General features: G+C 45.2%; 1 protein-coding gene and 1 long non-coding RNA gene across 2 annotated transcripts in view; both read left to right on the forward strand.

The window, feature by feature from the left end:
• The window catches only part of LOC308478528, a 578,068-nt gene that overhangs the window by 311,438 nt on the left and 243,879 nt on the right, over positions 1-22,751 (forward strand). The gene's annotated exons all lie outside the window — the stretch shown is intronic.
• SPATA16 (spermatogenesis associated 16) overlaps positions 14,695-22,751 on the forward strand; it is a 147,035-nt gene continuing 138,978 nt past the window's right edge. Inside the window, 1 exon segment of the mRNA XM_081008379.1 lies at positions 14,695-14,823. The gene's annotated coding sequence lies outside the window, so the exon portion shown is untranslated.

Below are 22,751 nucleotides of genomic sequence, written 5' to 3' on the forward strand. Positions count from 1 at the left end.
AGAGAAGTGACTGCCTTGGGTGGTAGATGATAGGAGACAGCAGCAATGCCATCTGTGCCAGCAATGCCATCTGTGCCAGCCTTTTCCTTTGCTGGCCTGCCACCTCATTTGTTGTAGAAGAGTCCTTTTCCATCACCAGTGTTGAATTAAGATTAAGCCAGCTTAGGGAAGGGGCATCGTCTTTTCCTTCACCTCAGGCAACAAAACGCCTTAGGCTGGCCCTGCTTCCGGTATTACTGTTTGCCAATGCTCTTTTTCTGCATTGGCACCCAGTACGTTTCCGAGCACAATTCAAATTGTTGGTGCTGACCTTTAAAGCCCTAAATGGCCTTGGTCCAGTATACCTGAAGGAGCATCTCCACCCCCACCGTTCAGAATGGACACTGAGGTCCAGCGCCGAGGGCCTTCTGGCGGTTCCCTCACTGCGAGAAGTGAGGTTACAGGAAACCAGACAGAGGGCCTTCTCGGTAGTGGCGCCCGCCCTGTGGAACGCCCTCCCTTCGGATTTGAAGGAAATAAGCAGCTATCTTATCTTTAAAGGCATCTGAAGGCAGCCCTGTTTAGGGAAGTTCTTAATATTTAATGCTGTGTTGTTTTTACCACTCGATTGGGAGCCGCCCAGAGTGGCTGGGGAAACTCACCCAGATGGGCGGGGTATAAATAATAAATTATTATTATAATTATATTATTATTTTAGGAAAAGAGGTGTTAGAACTCACCATAAATGCCTGCCTTGCTCTCTTAAAATGGCAATGGCGCCCACTTGATGCCACAGAACTGACATTCGCAAATCAGAAAAATACAGTGAACACCAGCTAACCTACGGTTAGTTTGTTAAGGAAGCAGAACAGAGAACACACAGAGACTTCTAAGGGTTGCTCCTGTCTAGATGAAGCAGTTGCCCGGACTGGCTTGTGTAACTCCGCCCTCACTTCCTAGCCCCCTGTGTCAGGTCCTTCCCTCTGTCTATGGCAAGCCCCAAGGGACCCTCTCTGTGTCTGCCTGACTCTCTACTTAGGGTAGTTACATGCAATAGATGCCTTGTTCTGGAAGTGGGGTGGGGTTTGCAGGACTTCAGTAGAGAAGCTGCCAGGGTGGCTTTCTGGTGGAGCTGCAAAGTCTGGTTCCCGTCTCTACCCTGTGCTGGCGAACTTTCCAGTTTCCTCCTCTTCATCATCCTCCAAGCTCCCAGCCTCCAGTACTTCCCAGCTCTTCCCCTCCTCTGGAGTATGGCCGGTATCCCACCACCAGAAACCAGGATCCAAATCCTCTCCCTCTGTACTTTCTGGGGGAGGGGGCTCTTGGTCAGGGTGGCTTCCACCACTCCTCCTCATCCAGCCAGTCCCTGCCACCTGAGAGGTGCCGGAACTCAGTTCTGGTGCATTCCAGCTGAAAAAAGCCCTGCTGCAGATTTTGGATATAATATACAGTTAAAAGATTGGGGGGAAACTGTGGAAAGAAGGACTAAAATTTACAGCATGCAATGCTTTGAAAGAAAATGTGATGAATATGATGTATAGGTGGTAATTATTCCTGTGAAATTAGCTAAATGTATAAAATAAGTAATAAGTGTTGGAAATGTAAAGAAAAAGGAGGAACTTTTTATCACATGTGGTGGGAATGTAAGAAAGTGAAAAACTTCTGGGAAATGATCTATAATGAGATGAAAAAGATGTTGAAATATACATTTATTAAAAAACCAGAAGCATTTTTACTTGGCATTGTAGGGGAGGATATTAACAGACAGGACTGTAAATTGTTTTTATATGCAATAACGGCAGCAAGAATACTACTGGCACAAAAATGGAAGCAAGAAGAGTTACCAATGAAAGAAGAGTGGCAAATGAAAGTAATGGACTATGCAGAATTAGATAAATTAACAGGAAAGATTCGAAACCTGCGGGACCAGAGATTCTTAGAAGTAAATGGAGTAAATATTTGAACTATTTGAAAAGCAACTGTAATAAACAGATTATGCTAGTAGGACTGCAAGAAATTCTGTAAGGAGGATTATTGCAAGGAAGACTATGAAGAGAACTATTAGTAAATGACAATTAAAAGTAATAGAGAAATTAAGAAATGCAGAATAAGTGATAAAGAACAGAAAATCTTCAGAGGTTGTTGATGGAAGTCTAAAATGTTGTATAAGATAAGAAGTTATGTTAAATGATTGTTGGAAATGATACGTTAAAAAATTATAAAAATGTATATAGAAAAGAAAAGAAAAAAGCCCTGCTGTTTACATACTTCATTGTGTCAACTCCTTTGATTCCCACATACCCACCCACTTTAACACAGGAAGCTGCCTTATCCTGAGCCAGCCCATCTAGAACAGCATTACCTACACTCACTGGCCGGAGTTGTCCAGAGTTGCTGGCAGAAGACATTGCCAATCCTACCTGGAGAGGCAGTGAATTAATTGTACTTCAGAATTGTACTCCGGAATGCAAAGTATGTGCTTTCCAACTGAGCTACGACCCTTATAACGTGCTTAATGTCAACATCATTCCACAGCTGAGATGTGTCTCAAGAGGTCCGCCAGCCTCAATCTCCTCAAAGCAGCGTAATGGAAAAATATAGTTCCTCCAGTGGGATAGGCGATAACGAATCTCTCCTGCCAAAGGTTCTGGTCCTTTACCTGCGAGAACACCCACCCACACCAGTTGCCATGTCCGCTCTGTCTAGACACAGCTACGGGAGAAAGAAGTCTGAAACCTGAAAAAAATAATGCATCTTTTTGCTTTGTTTAAAATATTTCAGCTCACCCTTCCTTGCCAAAGGCAATACCGGGGAGCGGGAGGTACATTCAAACTGAAGCAACATTTTACAGCTAAAAACTGGGACAAATGCAATAACAACAAAACTGATTTTCAGGCACCTATGCAACTCACAATAACAACATTTTTTAAAAAAAGGCAACCCCAAAAACTTCTCAGGATGCAAAACTGGGACAAAACGGGAGCAGTGATTTAGCAGAGTTAGGTATTGTAAAGCTGAGACTTCCCTTTAATTCATCGTGAGTTTCATTCATGATCAGCCATCACCAAACTGGCTGCCTCTGGTTATTTTTGGACTACCACTCCTATCAGCCTCATGCAGCATAGGCAATGGACAGGGATGATGGAAGAGGGAGCAGAAAGATCAGTCCAATTTCCCAGAACACCAGGAGGCCAAGGAAGGACTTACTTGGAACATTGTTCCCTCGGAGTCTCTGAGAAGAAGCCACAGCACCACCCAGCTGGTTGGACCATCACCTGACCAGCTGCTGGAGAGGCTGGAGCAGGAAGAGCTCATGTGGCCTTCTGCTAGCTGGACTCATTTGTGGAATGCAGCCCACCAAGTTTACACTTGTCACTCCAACCCCTTTTGCCTCTTGCTTTGTCCACCACTGATGGGTTGTCCTCAGAAAGTTGTCCAGAAGGGAATGAAGCCCTTGGACTGAAAAAATTCCCCCATTCTTACAGAATTCATTTTCCCTGGAAAGTGGGATGTTTACTCAACCCCTTCCTAATCCCGGGAAGAACATGAGCCCATGGATCATGATGGAGAAACACCAGAACAACCTTCTGCCAAAACACACCTCAGAGAGCTGCTACCAGTCAGTACAGACCAGGGGTGGGAAATATGTGGCAGTAACTTGAATCCATTGATTCAGGTCCTAGCCTCCAGAGCAGGAGAAAATAAGCTTGCTTCATCCTCCATGTAACAGCTCGAGATATTTGAAGATGGCTATCATATCTTCTCTCAGTCACCAATTTTCCAGGCAAAGCATAACCAGCTCCCTCAACCATTCCTCATAAGGCTTCGTTTCCAAACCCTTAATCATCTTGTTCTCCTCAGCACACGTTCCAGCTTATCAATATTCTTCTTAAATTGTGGCACCCAGAACTGGATATTAAGAAGGATACTGACATTGTCCCCACTCTTACTTTATCCTCACAACAAACCTGTGAGGTTGATTAGGCCAGGAGATAGTGACTGGACTGAGGTCACCCAAAGAGCGTCATGAGCAAGTGGAGATTTGAAATTAGTTCTCCCTGGTGCTGGGAGACTTGAGACAAAGAAGGTATGAGATGACAACAATCCCCGGGAAAGAAAACAGGAAATTGCATCGAAAATGGACTTCCTTGCTTCTCTCCTTGTACTTCGAGCCCCCAACTGCCTGTCATTCTGTCCACAGCACTTAGATTTCTCTGGAAAGGGATAGTAGCTTCTTGGTAAACACATTGCAGGTGCTCCTGCAAAGGAACAAGAATATTCACTCAGGGTCAAATTGCATACTCATTTATGCCAATCATCCCGACTAGGATATGACTTAGGTCAGAACTTCATGCCTTGCTGTGGCAGGCAAAAGGTACAAAGGCTAGCCTGACAGTTGATTTATGCAAGGAATGCAAAGGGCAGACTAGGATGCCATCTGCAAACGGGGGCATAAATAAATAAATAAATAAATAAATAAATAAATAAATAAATAGTAGAACCTGCTCTGTTTGAGTGGTCAGCAATGATTTTTCTGCCCTTCTAGTCCACCTGCAGTGCAGGTATTACCAGCTGGCTTGTAATACGCCTCCTAAGAGGAGGAGACAGGGAAAGGGTGGAGGTCTCCACAAGATTTTTAAAGAGTCTGAAGGACTCCTTCATATGACCAGCTTGTTGAGCATTTGTCCTGATTTGCTTGCAAAAAGGTTGTGCAGGGGTTAAATGATGCCTTGTTGTTGTGGAGCAAACTTTCTGATTAGCTTATGGGGAGGTTATACAACACTGAGTATTTATCCTGAATTCATCTTGATTCCTTTGTGCAGTGGTTATGCCTAATCCCATTAATCATATGTCCACCCCACACTTTGCAATGTGTTTCCCCATCACTTTTCTCACCATAAAATGCCTGTTGTCTGTTTAAAGTGGATTTGTTGTGCCAGGGTGGACCTTTAATACACAAACCTAAATTTCAAACCTATGCAGCATCTTAAAAAGCAGAGACATCACCTTGCCGACAAAGGTCCGTATAGTTAAAGCTGTGGTTTTCCCAGTAGTGATGTATGGAAGTGAGAGCTGGACCATCAAGAAGGCTGATCGCCGAAGAATTGATGCTCTTGAATTCTGGTGCTGGAGGAGACTATTGAGAGTCCCATGGACTGCAAGAAGATCAAACCTATCCATTCTGAAGGAAATCAGCCCTGAGTGCTCACTGCAAAGACAGATCCTGAAGCTGAGGCTCCAATACTTTGGCCACCTCATGAGAAGAGAAGACTCCCTGGAAAAGACCCTGGTGGTGGGAAAGATTGAGGGCACAAGGAGAAGGGGACGACAGAGGATGAGATGGTTGGACAGTGTTCCCGAAGCTACCAACATGAGTTTGACTAAACTGCAGAAGGCAGTGGAAGAAAGGAGTGCCTGGCGTGCTCTGGTCCATGCGGTCACAAAGAGTCAGACACAACTAAACGACTAAACAACAACAACAAAATTTCCAGTACACAGTTGAATCCACTTAGAATCATAGAATTGTAGAGCTGGAAGGTACCCAAGGGTCATCTAGTCCAGCCGCCTGCAATGCAGGAATCTCAGCAAAAGTATCCATGACAGATCCAACCTCTGCTTAGAAACCTTCATGGAAGGAGAGTCCAGAACCTACCAAGGGAGATGGTTCCACTGTCGATCAGCTCTTACTGTCAGAAAGTTCTTCCTGATGTTTAGTTGGAATCTCCTTTCTTGTAACGTGAAGCCATTCGAGTTCTGCCCTCCAGAACAGGAGAAAACAAGCTTGCTCCATCTTCCATGTGACAGCCCTTAAGGTATTTGAAGATGGCTATCATATCTCCTCTCAGACTCCTCCTCTTTTCCAGGCTAAACATACCCAGCTCTTTCAACGGTTCCTCATAAGGCCTGATGTCCAGGCCCTTGATCATCTTGGCTGCCTTCCTCTGCACACATTCCAGCTTGTCAATATCCTTTTTAAATTGTGGTGCTCAGAATTGAACACAGTATTCCAGGTGTGATCTGACCAAGGCAGAATAGAGCGGTACTATTACTTCCCTTGATCTGGACATTATATTTCTGTTGATGCAACCTAGAATAGCCTTGAAGTTAGTGAACTTGGTCCTTTTTCCCTATACACATATTTTTCTTAGCAATTCTGTGTGGGAGGAGAGGAGGGTTGACCTAGGGTCACTCCGTGTTTTTGATGGCCGAGTGGGTCTTTCAGGCCTTGATCTGACACCATAGCTATGATGCCACACTGTCATTCTGTACATTGGTGATGCCATATAAATAATCCAGCCTTCTCCAAACTGGTGGCTTCCATAGGTTTTAGACTACAACTCAGCTTGTCATGGATGGTGGGACAAGTGGAGGGCACTACCTTGGAGTAAGCTACTCTTCCTTGAATTTGACTCTGAACCTGTGGCCTTCTAGATGTTGCTGGACTACAACTTCCATCATCCCTGACCATTGGGTATGCTGGGTGGGGCTGATGGGAGTTGGAGTCGTCGAACATCATCTCGAGGGCCACCAGGTTGCCAATTCCTGATTTAAGCTTTGGGCATGACCTCCTTCAGTCACCCAACACACCAGGCATTTGAGGCATGAGAAACTTCAATTTGTGATTGTTCTCTTTAAAGCAAGACTCTTTTCTGCATTGAGTGCTATCTCCTTAGCTGTAGCTCTGGGAAGCCAACAAAGATTCATTTACAAGACTGGGGTGACAAGCACAACCTCTGGAAGAAGAAATTGTGGTTTCCCTCATCCTTCCCCCTCCAACTGATTTGTTGTTTTAACCTTTCAGAGCTTTGAAAATCACTGCAATATACAAATAACTCTACTAACACCATACATCTCAGGAATACTCCCATCTCAAGCAGGATCCTGGTGCATTGTGGAATCAGGCTCAACCATTAATAAGCTCTTTTGAAGTTGTGAGAGTGTTGATGCCTGGGGGAGAAACAACTGCGGTGGTGAGTCAGAGTGGCCTGGGGATCCCCAGGTAATGAGGCTGACCAGTCTCTCTGGGGGATTCCAGTCAATGAATAACCTGGTTGAAGGAGCTTCTCAAAGGTCTAATACTGACAGCACCTCCCAAGAGAACCAAGCTTTGTTATGCAATGTGAGCCCACTGTGTCCATTTAAGAAGGGGAACAAAGCAATGCAAATCTGAAGTGGAGCATCTCTGAGTAATCACATTTGTTTCTTTGTTTGTTTGTTTTATTTGACAGCTTGAGGTTCCAAACAAGATGCCATTCATTCTCCACTCTGCTGCCTCTTGCCTGCTCAGGGATGGAGTATTAATCATTATGCTAATTACATTAGAGAGTGAAGATTTAGGTGAAAACGCCTTCTTGAAAACGGCATGTGTTCCCAGTTGTTCCTAATAGTGGAGACTAAGGGCCGATCCACACCCAACCTTTAAAAGCACATTCAATGCACACTGAGTGTTAAGGGTGTTGGGAATTGGAAACTATGGTTTTCACGATTCTTGAAGTCGTGTGTTTTGAATGCGCATTGAATGTGCTCTAGGAGATGGTGTGGATCTGCCCTAAGGTCACATTCACACCATAAAGCACTACAATACCATTTTAAATAGTCATGGCTCCCCCTGGAGAATTATGGGAGCTGAAGTTTCTTAAAGGTGCTGAGAGTTGTTAGGAGACCCCTGTTCCCCTCCCAGAACTACAACCACTCTGAGAAAAAGCAATGACAAACCTAGACAGCATCTTAAAAAGCAGAGACATCACCTTCCTGACAAAGGTCCATATAGTTAAAGCTATGGTTTTCCCAGTAGTGATGTATGGAAGTGAGAGCTGGACACATAAAGAAGGCTGATCGACGAAGAATTGATGCTTTTGAATTATGGTGCTGGAGGAGACTCTTGAGAGTCCCATGGACTGCAGGAAGATCAAACCTCTCCATTCTGAAGGAAATCAGCCCTGAGTGGTCACTGGAAGGACAGATCCTGAAGCTGAGGCTCCAATACTTTGGCCATCTCATGAGAAGAGAAGACTCCCTGGAAAAGACCCTGACGTTGGGAAAGATGGAGGGCACAAGGAGAAGGGGACGACAGAGGACGAGATGGTTGAACAGTGTTCTCAAAGCTACAAACATGAGTTTGACCAAACTGCGGGAGGCAGTGGAAAATAGGAGTGCCTGGCGTGCTCTGGTCCATGGGGTCACAAAGAGTTGGACACAACTAAACGACTAAACAGCAACAACACAGTCACCTAGCTTACCTGAACCTCCAGAGACAGTGTTGGAACCAGGAAGTACTAATTATGGCATTCACTCCCACAAAAGGCAGTGATGGCCCCCAGCTTGGATGGCTTTAAAAGAGGACTAGACAGGATCATCAAAGATAAGTCTATCAGTGGGTACTAACCACAATGACTATATTCTGCCTCCATGGTCAGAGGCATTAATGCTTCTGAATACCAGTCGATGGAAACCACAGGAAGGGAGAATACTGTTGTGCTTAGGTCCGGCTATTTTTATGTTTTTTATGCACAGGAAAGCCTGTTAGACTATTTTGACACATAAAAGCCATTGACTCGAGTTATAGTGAGTTATGTTGCAAAGGTTCTGGGTGGTAGACCTATATGGGCCTAATGTAGTCATGTTTGTTAATTTCAGTGTGTCTACTCTAAGTAAAAGTTAGCTGAATGCCAACCTATGTATTAATAGTACTCGGCACCTTATAAACATCTCACACACAAAAAACAAGTTAGGTCATGTTCTATGCAGGAGGTGAAATTCACAACCATCCAATTCCTATTATATTTGGTGGGTTTGCCCCTGGATAAAGATTTATTGGATAAAGATAATTAGGTTATTTATTAAAGATCTAGTGTATGAGTTGTCTAATGACCTCAAAATATATCTTCTAAATAACCTAAAAGGTAAAATACACAGCTATGCTATTGAATTTACCATAAATCTACTTATCCACAAGCAAAATCCATGCTCTGACTAATTGGAAAGAGAAAGAAGCTTCTGCTATTGATACTGGGAAAGATATTAAAAACAGCAAAACATGTTGAAGTTATCTAATAAATGTCAGAATTAAAGAAGGGACACAGCAAAGAAAATGTTGTAGAAAACTGGATTCTATTTGTTTTCTTTATGTGCTGATGGGAAGAATAAGTAAATAGAGATAAAGATAAGATAAGATAAAGGATTCTTGACTGACATTCTTCCATTCCAGAAAAATAGATCAGGGAGGGGAAAGAACAACACAATCATTGCCTCTGAGGGGTGGAGTTCAGCGCTTTATAGAGATATGACTGTGAGCGAACCAAGATATCGCAGGCAACAGACCAGCTTTAATCAGTCAGATTGTGCAGTTCATACAATTCATAGATCTGCAACGATAGCAAATTCCATCAGTTATAGAAAAAAAATAAACAGGTTAGGAACAGAAAGTTTGAGAGAAATCTAAGTACAGAAATAAATCAAGGTCTAGTTCTCAAGAACAGCTGACAAGGTAAAGCTGCATTTGAGAGGAGCATAAGACAGTTTCCTATTCCAGTTGAGACTTGCTTGACCAATGTGGTCTTCCAGAAGTTGAACTCTGGTGTTTTCCTTGCTTGCTCTTCAGCCCTCTCTTCTGGCTTGGTTATTGACCCTTCTGTGTCCTTCGCCAGCCCCTGCCCACCACTTTGGTCCTTACCTTTTGGTACTTGCTACTGAATTGTTCCATGGTTCCTTGCTCCCTACCCACTCACTTAGATGACTCCCTACCCACCCACTTCAGGTAGTCATTATTATACCTTCAATATAGCACAATACTATGCAGTCTACATTAAAAGCAGTATCATACTGCTTTAGGCAGTTGTGGCCATAGGCCACATAGCCTGATGCCCACATGCATGCCACATGTGTGACATCACACAGTAGGAAGAGACCATGAGGCCCACCACAGCCGCTGGTAGGCCCAGCGGGGCCCACTGCAGACTGTGGAATACTGAGGGGGCCTAGCCCCTCCTTGAAAATTTCAGGGGGACCCTTGGCCCCTCTACCCTCCCTAGATGGCCCACGGGGGTTGAGATTTCTCCCATCAAGTAAGGGAATTGTTGCTTATTAAAAGTGATGTTTGTAGACCCCTTATTCCCCTCACAGAGCTACAATTCCCAGGAAAGTTTAAAAATCAGTCCCTCTTTCCCAGAGTTCTCTGATAATCTCCTAACAACTCTCAGCACCGGGAGCCAGTGTGGTGTAGTGGTTAAGAGCGGTAGACTCGTAATCTGGTGAACCGGGTTCGCGTCTCCGCTCCTCCACATGCAGCTGCTGGGTGACCTTGGGCTAGTCACACTTCTCTGAAGTCTCTCAGCCCCACTCACCCCACAGAGTGTTTGTTGTGGGGGAGGAAAGGAAACGAGATTGTTAGCCGCTTTGAGACTCCTTAGGGTAGTGATAAAGCAGGATATCAAATCCAAACTCTTCTTTACCAGTTAAAGTTCCCTTTATCCCCTCACATAATCAATGAATGCATGAGGTGTTTGCCGGAACACTTCTAGTGCCACTGCAACACATGGCAAAGTGGCTTGAGCAATAGCATGAAGAAGAGTAAGATTCCCAGAAAGATCAGGATTGAGTTACTGCCGCACTATGCAACCAGCAGAGGGAGGAAATGTTAAATGACTTCCACTGAACCGTTTTCCCAACAGCATGGTTTAAGGCACTGTCCAGATGTTTATAGAATCATAGAATTGTAAAGTTGGAAGAGACCCTGAGGATCATCTCAGCACCAGTTGAGCTATCCAGTGACATCACTGCACTACATCTCCCATGATCCTTGAACACTGGCCATACTATCTGGGGCTGATGGGAATTGGAGCCCGACAACTTCTGGTTGGTGACAGGTTCCCCATTCCTGCTTTAGAAGAATTGGTTTCCCCATGCATGCTATCAACTGATGACTGCACCACCAGGCAACAGCTAGCAAGTGAACAAGTCGCTGATCAAACTTCCCAGATCAAACTCTCACATTACTTTCTGTTACTTCAATGCAGCCAGTTCACATTTTCAGCTTTGAGTCGTCAAGCCCAAAATAATCAAGCGATGAGAAATCAAGTGAGCCAAGGCATGGCGTGGACATTATCCTATCAAAATTAGAAGAACAGCCTGCCTGGAATTTACCATCCTAATGACTGTTCTCGTATCACCCTCTAGTGGCAAACTTCCTTCAGCCAGTCGCGGCAACACATTATTAGTATTCTTTTATGAAACACATCTAAAACAGAACAGCACTTTCAGCCTCATGTTCGGGAGGTAAACAAATCCCTATTCCCTTCACAGAGTTACAATCTCCAGAGATGCCTGGGAAGGAGGATTTATTGCTAAACCACTCTGCAAATTGTAGCTCTGAGAGAGGAATGGGGAATCTCCTAACAACTCTCAGCTCCCTTCACCAACTACAGTTCCCAGGATTCTTTGCGGGAAGCCATGACTGCTTAAAGTGGACTGGTTCTGCTGTAAATGTATAGTGCAGACAGAGTCCATAATGGGGAATGGGAGCTGGTGGAATCCTGCAGGTCCCCAAAGCCTTTTGCAGTAAGTGTCTTCTAGTACCGGTGTCTCAAGGCAGGGAGCATGAGGCTCTGCCTTCCTGAGGTCCCTCCCTAGACTGAACACATAACGACAAAGATGGAAGGAATGGAACAGTGGGAAAGGAAGTAGGAAAGGGAGGCAAGCTGACTAGAACTGGGGTAACCTTCATTTGGCTGAAACGGGTTGCAACCGTCTAGGGTCCAGTCCATCCTATCTCTCTGTGTGCATTATGCTTAATAATATAATAATATTTTTTGTACCCCACCCATCTAACTGGTTTGCCCCAGCCACTCTGGAGAAGATACAAGGCAGCAGATGTTTGAAGTCTTCCTTCTCCTAGATGGGCTGCCTTCCCAGGTTGATGAGCTCCATAGACTGGTGACTGGGAGTGGCCGCCGGGACCACAAAACACCGGTCCTGAGAGATCTGCATTGGCTCCCAGTACATTTCCGAGCACAATTCAAAGTGTTGGTGCTGACCTTTAAAGCCCTAAACGGCCTCGGTCTAGTATACCTGAAGGAGTGTCTCCACCTCCAACGTTCTGCCCGGACACTGAGGTCCAGCACTGAGGGCCTTCTGACGGCTCCCTCGCTGCGAGAAGCCAAGTTACAGGGAACCAGGCAGAGGGCCTTCTTGGTAGTGGCGCCCGCCCTGTGGAACTCCCTCCCTGCAGATGTGAAGGAAATAAGCAGCCATCTTATCTTTAAAAGACATCTGAAGGCAGCCCTGGAAGTTTTTAATATTTAATGCTGTATTGTTTTTAACACTCGGGAGCTGCCCAGAGTGGCTGGGGAATAAATAATATATTATTATTATTATTATTATTATTATTATTATTATTACTCATGAATGTCAAGCAAAAAAAATACCCAGCTTCCCTCAGACCAGGGAAATATCTGAGGGAAGACTGAAGACATCTCTAACCTAAACCCATCTTGGCCATATCCCTTTTATTTCCTTCCTCTCGAGAAGGGAGTACTCGTAGTACTTCCCAGTGGCAAAGCAATTGTCTTCCTGGTTTCTTTGAGATACACAAAAGGACTGCTACCCCTCATGCAGGCAGCGTGGGAACATCTGTGAAGGAAAGATATTTTATTTGGGATCTTCAAATTGACCTCAGTGGAGTTCAGGCTTGGAAGCATTAAAACATTTATGAAAAGTGGTTATGGAACAGGAACAGTATCCTCTCTTAAACATTAATGTTGAGGTGATATTAAAAGTAATTTGTTTTAAAATGGGGAAGGAGCCTGTCTGGATTAAGGCCTAAATACCTGCCAAGTCCAATTGGTTTTTTATAAACCTGTCAAACAGACACAAAGAGCAATCTCAGTTCAGGCACTGAGGGAAAGCAACCAAGGTCAGTGAAAACGAAACCCGTCAGAAATAAATGAGTGGCAAAGTTATACAAATGATGGAAGGCGGAATTTACAATGGGAGGAGGGCAGAGGAATAAAGGGGGGAGGATGACAGCCAGATCATAATGATAAGGTTACACCAGCTTCCTTCTGCTATGCTGTGATTGAAAAACCACCATCCATGGCTACTGCTGCTAGTACTTGTTGTAATGGCTATATTCCCTCCAGAATCAGTTCTTGTTGTTTCATCGATTAATCATGTCCGACTCTTCGTGACCCCATGGACCAGAGCACACCAGGCACTCCTGTCTTCCACTGCCTCCCAGAGTTTCATTAATGTTGGTTGTTTCTATAACACTATCCAACCATCTGGTCCTCTGTCGTCCCCTTCTCCTTGTGCCTTCAATCTTTCCCAACATCAGGGTCTTTTCCAGGGAATCTTCTCTTCACATGAGGTGGCCAAAGTATTGGAGCCTCAGCTTCAGGATCTGTCCTTGCAGTGAGCACTCAGGGCTGATTTCCTTCAGAATGGATAGGTTTGATCTTCTTGCTGTCCATGGGACTCTCAAGAGTCTCCTCCAACACCATAATTCAAAAGCATCAATTCTCCGGCGATCAGCCTTCTTTGTGGTCCAGCTCTCACTTCCATACATCACTACTGGGAAAACCATCGTTTTAACTATATGGATCCTTGTTGACAAGGTGATGTCTCTGCTTTTTGAGATGCTGTCTAGGTTTATCTTTGCTTTTCTCCCAAGAAGCAGGCGTCTTTTAATTTCGTGACTGCTGTCACCATCTGCCGTGATCATGAAGCCCAAGAAGGTAAAATCTGCAGTGATCCAAGAAGGGGGAATCAGGTGTAGTGTGCCTCTAAATAACGGGGTCATGCGTGGGAGAATGCCCTTTCTCATGCCCTGCTTGCAGTCTTCCCAGGGACATCTGGTTGGCGTTTCTGAGAACAAGAAGCTGAACTAGATGAGCCCATCAAGAGTTTGCAGGATCGAGACTGTGAACCTCCAAGGGAGTTTTGCTATGGAGCTGTCTAAAATGAATAGGTTTTGAAATAAATAGCATCAATCAGAAGGAAGTTCAATGCAAAAAAAGTCCAGTAGACATAGGAGCCAACTGCCTTCAGCAGCACCCCAATAAAATATTTGAGCCCCCCCCCCCCGCCTAGCTGATGGTCATTGCCATTCAGATTGTGTGTGTGCGAGCGCATGCATGTTGCATCTGGTGATCCATTATGTGGGGCAGGGCTTACCTGCCTCCCCCCAATATTATATTCAGTTTGGCACTCTTGCCAGTAGATATAGGTAACAGAGTAATGGGAGTAAGTCCCGTTGACTTCTGGGGGGCTTCCTGCTGGAGACAGAAAGACAGGTCTTGTATCCACTGCAGTGACCAGACAGTGCAGAGAGCAGAAATTCCATGGCTGACCTGTAGCAGTGAAATTGGACGCCTTCATCTGCCCTACCTGCAACAAACCATGTCTCTCCCGTATTGGTCTCTACAGCCACAGCAGGCTTTGTAGCTCTCCAATGGTTTGATTTCACCCCTGAAGGCTCGTTCTATTGTCTCCCAAGAAATACGGGTGCCAACAACTTCAGAGTAGACATGCATAGGACTGCACTGCTTAACTCATAGCACTCCATATGAAGGAAGCGTCATGCCATCCTACTTTGCAAAATCTGCATTTATTACATGAATAACATGAGCATCTTATTCCACCCTCCCTTCTGTGTCCCAGAGTGTCAGGAATGGAGGCAGTTGCTGTTGGAATGTTTTGTTTCAAATCCGTTGCAAGGGGGTTCCGCATGTCTTAGAAGCACAAAACGGATCAACTGACTCCCGCTCCTCGTTGCGGCTCAATCGGCAAAGGAAGTGTGAAGCGCTCAGAAACTCCGGATGTGTACACCAGGGCTTTTGCTCCTGCAGAGTGAGTAAACGTTTTTGTCTGACCCCTAAAGACATGTAACGAAGGTGCCCGGCGAGCCTCCCTGGGGAGGGCAGTCCACAAGTGGGGAGCCACTGCAGAAAAGGCCCCGTTTCCCATGTTGCCGCCCTCTGGACTTCTTGTGGAGGAGGCACATGAAGAAGGGTCTCCGATTATGACCGCAGGGTCTGAGTTGGTTCCTATTGGGAGAGGCAGTCCTTGAGGAATGTGGTCCTGAGCCATTTAAGGTTTCATCAGTCAAAACCAGCACTTGAGACTGACCCCCAAAACTAACTGGCAGCCAGTGCGGTCAGGCTAGGATTGGTGTTTTATGCTCAAACTGTCTTGCCCCGGTGAGCAACCTGGTCACTGAAATCTGCACCAGCCGAAGTTTCTGAACTTCAGAGGCAACCCTACATAGAACGTGTGGCAGTAATCTAACCTAGAGGTTACCAAAGCATAGACCAAGTAGGATATCCTGGTCCAGAGAGGGGTGCAGCTGAGCCACCAGCTGAAGCTGATGGAGGGACCTTGTTCACATTCCTGGCGATTATCTAATGCTTATTTCCCCTAGATTGACTTTTGAATTTTATTGTTATTCATGTTTTTATACAGTATTTTATGCTGCTTTTATAATTAAGTGTTTTAAATTTGTTGTTAGCTGCCCTGAGCCCGGTTTTTGAACCGGGAAGGGCGGGGTATAAATAAAAATTTATTATTATTATTATTATTATTATTATTATTATTCCACCTACAGTAATAGAAAAAGAATACAGCTACAAATCCATGCCTATGGAGAGAAACCGCTCCCCTTTTCTCCCCGCTCTGCCAAGAGCTTTAATTATATACAGAGTATATGTGTGTGTCCATAAGTTTCTCTCTGCTAATGTAATAATGTGTAACATATCTAATTATCTAGGCCATAGCTTGCTGGTCTGTTTTTATATTAAGTAATAGCCGGAGAGGAAGGTGATGTAGCTTTCCTCCGACCACCCATCGCCTCTCCCCCAGCCCCCGATAAAAAATGAGAGCTTACATGCCAACAAATTTTAAAATATTGCCGCTGATTGTCATCTTGTTTACAGGAAATTTAGAAAAGCCAATCACATTATAAAATCCCTTTCCAGTAATCTCATCTTGAATTAGAAGAACAGATCTCTCTTGAACGAAGGAATGAAGATATATCTTGTTTTTTTCAGAGTAAAAGCTCATCTATAGGGGTTTTTTAAAATTATTTTTTCATTGCAGTGGTGGAGGGAGGACATATCTTTAGGATGTTAATACTTCTAACAGAATGGCTTCCCCGGGCACAGCACAGGAGAAATATATTTTTCAGAGCTCATGCATTCATAGTAGAATCATAGAATCATAGAGTTGGAAGAGACCACAAGGGCCATCAAGTCCAACCCCCTGCCAAGCAGGAAACACCATCAGAGCACTCCTGACATATGGTTGTCAAGCCTCTGCTTAAAGACCTCCAAAGAAGGAGACTCCACCACACTCCTTGGCAGCAAATTCCACTGTCGAACAGCTCTTACTGTCAGGAAGTTCTTCCTAATGTTTAGGTGGAATCTTCTTTCTTGTAGTTTCGATCCATTGCTCCATGTCCGCTTCTCTGGAGCAGCAGAAAACAACTTTTCTCCCTCCTCTATGTGACATCCTTTTCTATATTTGAACATGGCTATCATATCACCCCTTAACCTCCTCTTCTCCAGGCTAAACATGCCCAGCTCCCTTAGCCGTTCCTCATAAGGCATCGTTTCCAGGCCTTTGACCATTTTGGTTGCCCTCCTCTGGACACGTTCCAGTTTGTCAGTGTCCTTCTTGAACTGTGGTGCCCAGAACTGGACACAGTACTCCAGGTGAGGTCTGACCAGAGCAGAATACAGTGGCACTATTACTTCCCTTGATCTAGATGCTATACTCCTATTGATGCAGCCCAGAATTGCATTGGCTTTTTTAGCTGCCGCGTCACACTGTTGGCTCATGTCAAGTTTGTGGTCAACCAAGACTCCTAGATCCTTTTCACATGTACTGCTCTCAAGCCAGGTGTCCCCCATCTTGTATTTGTGCCTCTCATTTTTTTTGCCCAAGTGCAATACTTTACATTTCTCCCTGTTAAAATTCATCTTGTTTGTTTTTGCCCAGTTCTCTAATCTGTCAAGGTCATTTTGAAGTGTGATCCTGTCCTCTGGGGTGTTAGCCACCCCTCCCAGTTTGGTGTCATCTGCAAATTTGATCAGGATGCCCTTGAGTCCATCATCCAAGTCGTTGATAAAGATGTTGAATAAGACAGAACCCTGTGGCACCCCACTAGTCACTCTTCTAGTAATAAGAAATATTATTAAAATCTCTGTCCCACTCTTCCTCCCAAAGGGACCATGGGGAATGGATGAGAAGTTGTGCAAAATTTCTTGGGTTCAGTCCTGGAGTGGCATCTCTAGGTAGGGCTGGGAGAGAAACCCTGGAGTGCTGCTGCAAGTCAGTGTAGACAACACTGAGCTAGATGGGCCAGTGGTCTGGCTCAGAAGAAGGCAACTTCCTATGTAGGAAGCAATGGTGGTAAATGACAAGGCCCAAATCACAATCCAAAATGAAGTAAGCACATTTAAAAACATGTTGTTGTTGTTTAGTCATTTAGTCGTGCCCGACTCTTCGTGACCCCATGGACCAGAGCACGCCAGGCACTCCTGTCTTCAACTGCCTCCCGCAGTTTGGTCAGACTCATGCTGGTAGCTTCAAGAACACTGTCCAACCATCTCATCCTCTGTCGTCCCCTTCTCCTGGTGCCCTCCATCTTTCCCAACATCAGGGTCTTTTCCAGGGAGTCTTCTCTTCTCATGAGGTGGCCAAAGTATTGGAGCCTCAGCTTCAGGATCTGTCCTTCCAGTGAGCACTCCAGTGGGCTGATTTCCTTCAGAATGGATAGGTTTGATCTTCTTGCAGTCCATGGGACTCTCAAGAGTCTCCTCCAGCACCATAATTCAAAAGCATCAATTCTTCGGCGATCTGCCTTCTTTATGGTCCAGCTCTCACTTCCATACATCACTACTGGGAAAACCATAGCTTTAACTATACGGACCTTTGTTGGCAAGGTGATGTCTCTGCTTTTTAAGATGCTGTCCTCGCCATGGCAAGGCAGTGATCCATGAAGGGGTTTAAAAACGTGACGGACATTTAAAAACAGCCACCTATCCTCACAGCTAATAATTTCAAATTTTTTTGTACCCATTTCATAGAATGAGGAAGCAGACCAAGAGGGCATCTAGCGCTTCAAAAACATTCCCTACATTAAAAACCCCAAACACAGACCTTTATGGAAACCAAAACAACAAGGAGGAAAGTTTAACATAGATTTCTGAGAAGCTGATGCTTTGGTGATATGCAGATTAATTTAAATTCAATCAATTATCTAATCACTTAATTGGTTAAAAAGCAGGTGATTAATCAACTATAATCATTTAATCAGCTGACAGCACCAACTAATCTATCATGTTGTTGCTGTGTCCTATCAAAGTAAAACACGAAGCTCTCACGATTCTGTTGATGCTGCCAGATTCCATACTGGGGGCCCTTGGGGAAGGGCTGTGTAGCTCAGTGGTAATGCAACTGCTTTGCATGCAGAAGGTTCCACATACACACAGTAAGCTGCCTTACACTGAGCAAGGCCATTGGTCCACCTAGCTCCGTATTATCGCCACTGACCACCAGCAGTTCTCCCAGATTTCAGGCAGGAGCCTCTCCCAACCCTACCTGGAAGTGCCATTGGGGATTGAACTTGGGACTTGCAAGGTAGATGCTCTGCTACTGAGCTGTGCCCCTGCCTCCAAAGTCTCAGGTCTCCAGACAGGGTGGACCAGATTCCTATCTCAAACCCTGGAAAGCTGCTGCCACTCTGCATTGACAGTACTGAGCTAGTTTGTCCAAGAGTCTGACTCAGTATAAGTCAAATTCCCATGATGAATTAGGTCTGTCTCTCTCCACAGCCTCCATTAGCCCGGAGTTGTTTTCTCTTCAAGGAAGAACTCATTAGCACTCCTTGGTTCTCTGTGGCTTCCAAAGAAAGGCTCAAAGACCAGCTCTCCAAGAAGGTGATTTGCAGCCGAATACCTCTCTCACATGATCTAAAGTTAAACAACATGTGAGAGCTAACAGAGAACATCAACAGTTAATTATCAACCCATATACACTCAGAGAGCTCTTTTTAGCTTCAGTATAGCTCAGTGGAATTTCCCAGTGTTGAACCCTCAACAATACACATTAAAATACATACAGTCATATTCCATACAGACTCTAAGCAGATAGCCCACCAGACACCAACTCTACTTAAAATCTTAGGAGATCTTCCGCAACAGAGAAACCAGTTCTGTAGCCATCTTGAAGGGTAGTTGTTGAGATGCCACCCCAAGGCCACAGATGTTGCGGCTCCTGCTCAGGGAACTCCAAGAGCCTGAGTCACCTTGCCGCGCATTGAAATTCCAGCAGCAGCAGCAGCATCCTGCACCCTTTGAGCCTTGTGGAATTTTCTTGGGAAGGTCATAAAATGAAACATTGCCGCATGCTAACTTAAAGGTTACAAAATCATGGGCTCGAGCAGATGCATTAGTCTGTGACAACGCTGGCATCCTTCCAGCTGTCTACAGGAGATGAAGGGAAGGGCTGGGGAGGAAGAACACTTAAGTGAACATCTGTGGCTGGGGACAAATGCTTTCCTTAAAAAAAAAAGTCCCTGAAGGCCGCATAAGAGAGCCAAAGACCCATTTAAAGGGCCCAAAGAACCATTTAATCCATTGCTTACTTTCCCAACAGTGTCCAGTAGAATCTCGCTGGATGGAAACCAGGGAAGGCTCGTCTATACAGGGGCACACAATTTCATCCAAGGACATGAAACCACCACCACTTAAAACCAAACCTCAAAATGTAGCAGCACCCAGTGTAGCTGGTGCAGACAGTGGCATGCGGTGCAATTTTTCATAGGGAAACGGTTAGGGCCAGAGATTAGTGTGAGCATCATGCTTCCCTTCCTAAGCTGGGCAGAAGCTTCCCAGGCTTTGGGAAGGAGGCACCAGGCTATAATACTTTAATACTCTAATTTACTGGGAACGTTTAGGGGACTAGCCTAGTCCCCTAGTCCACTGGGTACAGAATAGGTGTTATGTGGAAACAGCTTGCTGGGTGGGGCAGGGGCTGCAATTCTAGCTTCCGAGCAGGTGGGTGACTGTTGCTTACCTGGAGAGAGAGGGGGGAAGCAGTGGCGAACCGACTGGGAGAGAGAACACTACTTGACAGTCCTGGTGAGATAACCAGCAGTCGCCCTTGAGCCTCACTAGCCTGCTTACAGGTGAATTCTCAAAGTTTGGGGGACTTCGGCCCTTCTGCTTCATGCCACTGGGAAATTCCGGGGCGTCGGCGTACATCTGGCGATTCCAAATGCATGAATGCTTCAGCGCCCTCCCACCAGTTATCACTTAGATTCCTATTAGGCAGCGGAAGCCAGGCAGAAGAACTCCAATGCTACCTTTAAGGCTCACCTGAGCGGAAGCGTCCAGATAAATTGCATTGTGCACAGCGCCCTGGCAGCCTGTGCAGCTAACCTGTCAGAAAATTGCTTAATTCTGTTGCCTGAAGTGTGGAAGGATTATGGGGTGTGACATATGGCCCATCTCTCTCTCTCTCTCTCTCTCTCTCTCTCTCTTTCTTTCTTTCTTTCTTTCTTTCTTTTGTTTCCCCTCCATTAAGAATGAACCCCTGATCACAGGAACTGGCTTCTTGACTCTCATGGAAATCATATGTGCCTTTCTTTCCCAAGAAAAGCAAAGTTCTGGTGATGCTTTTCTCAACTTTTTGTTTGTTTGTTTGTAACATTTGTACCCCGCCCTTCAGTCAAAAAGGCTCCCAGAGCACCTTACATACGATCAAAACAAGACAGTCCCTACCCTCAGGCTTACTATTTTTTTAATAATACTAATTTTTAAAAAGGGACACGGGTGACGATGTGGATAAAACCACAGAGCCTAGGACCTGCCGATCAGGTCCGCAGTTCGAATCCCCGCAACGGGGTGAGCTCCCGTTGCTCGGTCCCTGCTCCTGCCAACCTACCAGTTCGAAAGCACGTCAAAGTGCAAGTAGATAAATAGGTACCACTCCAGCAGGAAGGTAAACAGCGTTTCCGTGTGCTGCTCTGGTTCGCCAAAAGCGGTTTAGTCATGCTGGCCACATGACCTGGAAGCTGTACACTGGCTCCCTCGGCCAGTAAAGTGAGATGAGCGCCGCAACCCCAGGAGGTTGGCAGGAGCTGGGACCGAGCAACGGGAGCTCACCCCATCGCGGGGATTTGAACCAGCAACCTTCTGATCGGCAAGCCCTAGGCTCTGTGGTTTAGACCACATACAATATCCCAATACAGATATAGCAGCATTTTAAAATATATGTTAAATCTTAATAACTAAAATAAACCTAAAATTGGCAAACTCAGCCCTCCAGATGTTTTGAGACTACAACTCCCATCATCCCTGACCACTGGTCCTGTTAGCTAGGGATGGTGGGAGTTGTAGACCCAAAACATCTGGAGGGCCAAGTTTGCCTATGCCTGGTGTATATACTGCAAATAAGCGCTTTAGGTGACACCAAAAGTCTTCAAAGGAAGCAGGCACCACACTCCAAACAAGGATCATCTGCACATCTGCTTATCTTGGGCCTAAAAAGCATGTGACCAAGTGATTTTACCTCTGCCCCACCACGTCCCCCCAGAAAACACATTCTTTAGTGCTAAATCAAAATAAATGTCGATCCATGGAAAACCTGATCTGGTTCAGCACTAAGCCCTGGGTTTTTCTGGGGGAAAGTGCCAGGGCAAATGGAAGAGTGGATGAACCCACACTGGCAGCAATCATGTACCTGGATACGTACCTGGATGGGGCTGAGGTAGGGAAGGGCAGCAGCAAGGTTGGACCTCCACGTTGCACCAGCAGAGCCAATCCAGCATCCCTGCTGGTCCATCTGTGCAGCCAGACCATCACCCTGCCTTGCCCCAGGCCTGTCATGCTATAGTGAGACCAGTACTAAGTGGACAGCTTCATAGATCTGCTCCACCACTTCATCCATTGCTGGGCAAATCTATTGGGAAGACGAAACAGTCTGGTGGGCCAATCACAAAAAGAGGGCATCACAGGGTTAGGACAGGTACAGAAAAAGGGTAGAATAATTAAGAGAGTGGGAACTCTGCTGACCAAAAGTTAAAGGTTATAATGATGATGATGATAATTAATAATAATAATAATAATAATAATAATAACAACAACAATAAATAATTTATTATTTATACGTCACCCTTCCAGCTGGGCTTCCCCAGCCACTCTGGGCGGCTCCCAACAAAATATTAAAAATACAATAAAACATCAGACATAAAAAACTTCCCTTCAGGGCTGCCTTCAGGTGTCTTCTAAAAGTCAGATAGTTGTTTATTTCCTTGACATCTGATGGAAGGGCGTTCCACAGGGCAGGCACCACTACCAAGAAAGTCCTCTGCCTGGTTCCCTGTAACTTCACTTCTCACAGTGAGGGAACCACCAGAAGGCCCTCATAGCTGGACCTCAGGGTCATATCCAAGATTAGTCATACTAAAACTACTGAAATGGATGGACTTAAGCACCAACCTAAGACTAATGGACTTTGAAGATGCTCGAACTCATAGGGAGAAAGATACTAAGAGTAAGGCACGTTTGGCAAACCCTCACCGTGATCAACTCCCACCCGGAATCCTATGTCCCCACTGTGGAAGGACGTGTGGATCCAGAATTGGCCTCCACAGTCATTTATGGACTCATTGTTAAAACTGTGTTCATGGAAGACGATCTTACTCGGCTACGAGTGATCACCAGAGAAGAAGAAGAAGATATTTGATGCCACTCAGTAGGATTCTGGTGATGCAT

Source organism: Podarcis pityusensis (assembly GCF_964106645.2).
Source record: "Podarcis pityusensis genome assembly, chromosome: 5".
NCBI classification, from domain to species: domain Eukaryota; kingdom Metazoa; phylum Chordata; class Lepidosauria; order Squamata; family Lacertidae; genus Podarcis; species Podarcis pityusensis.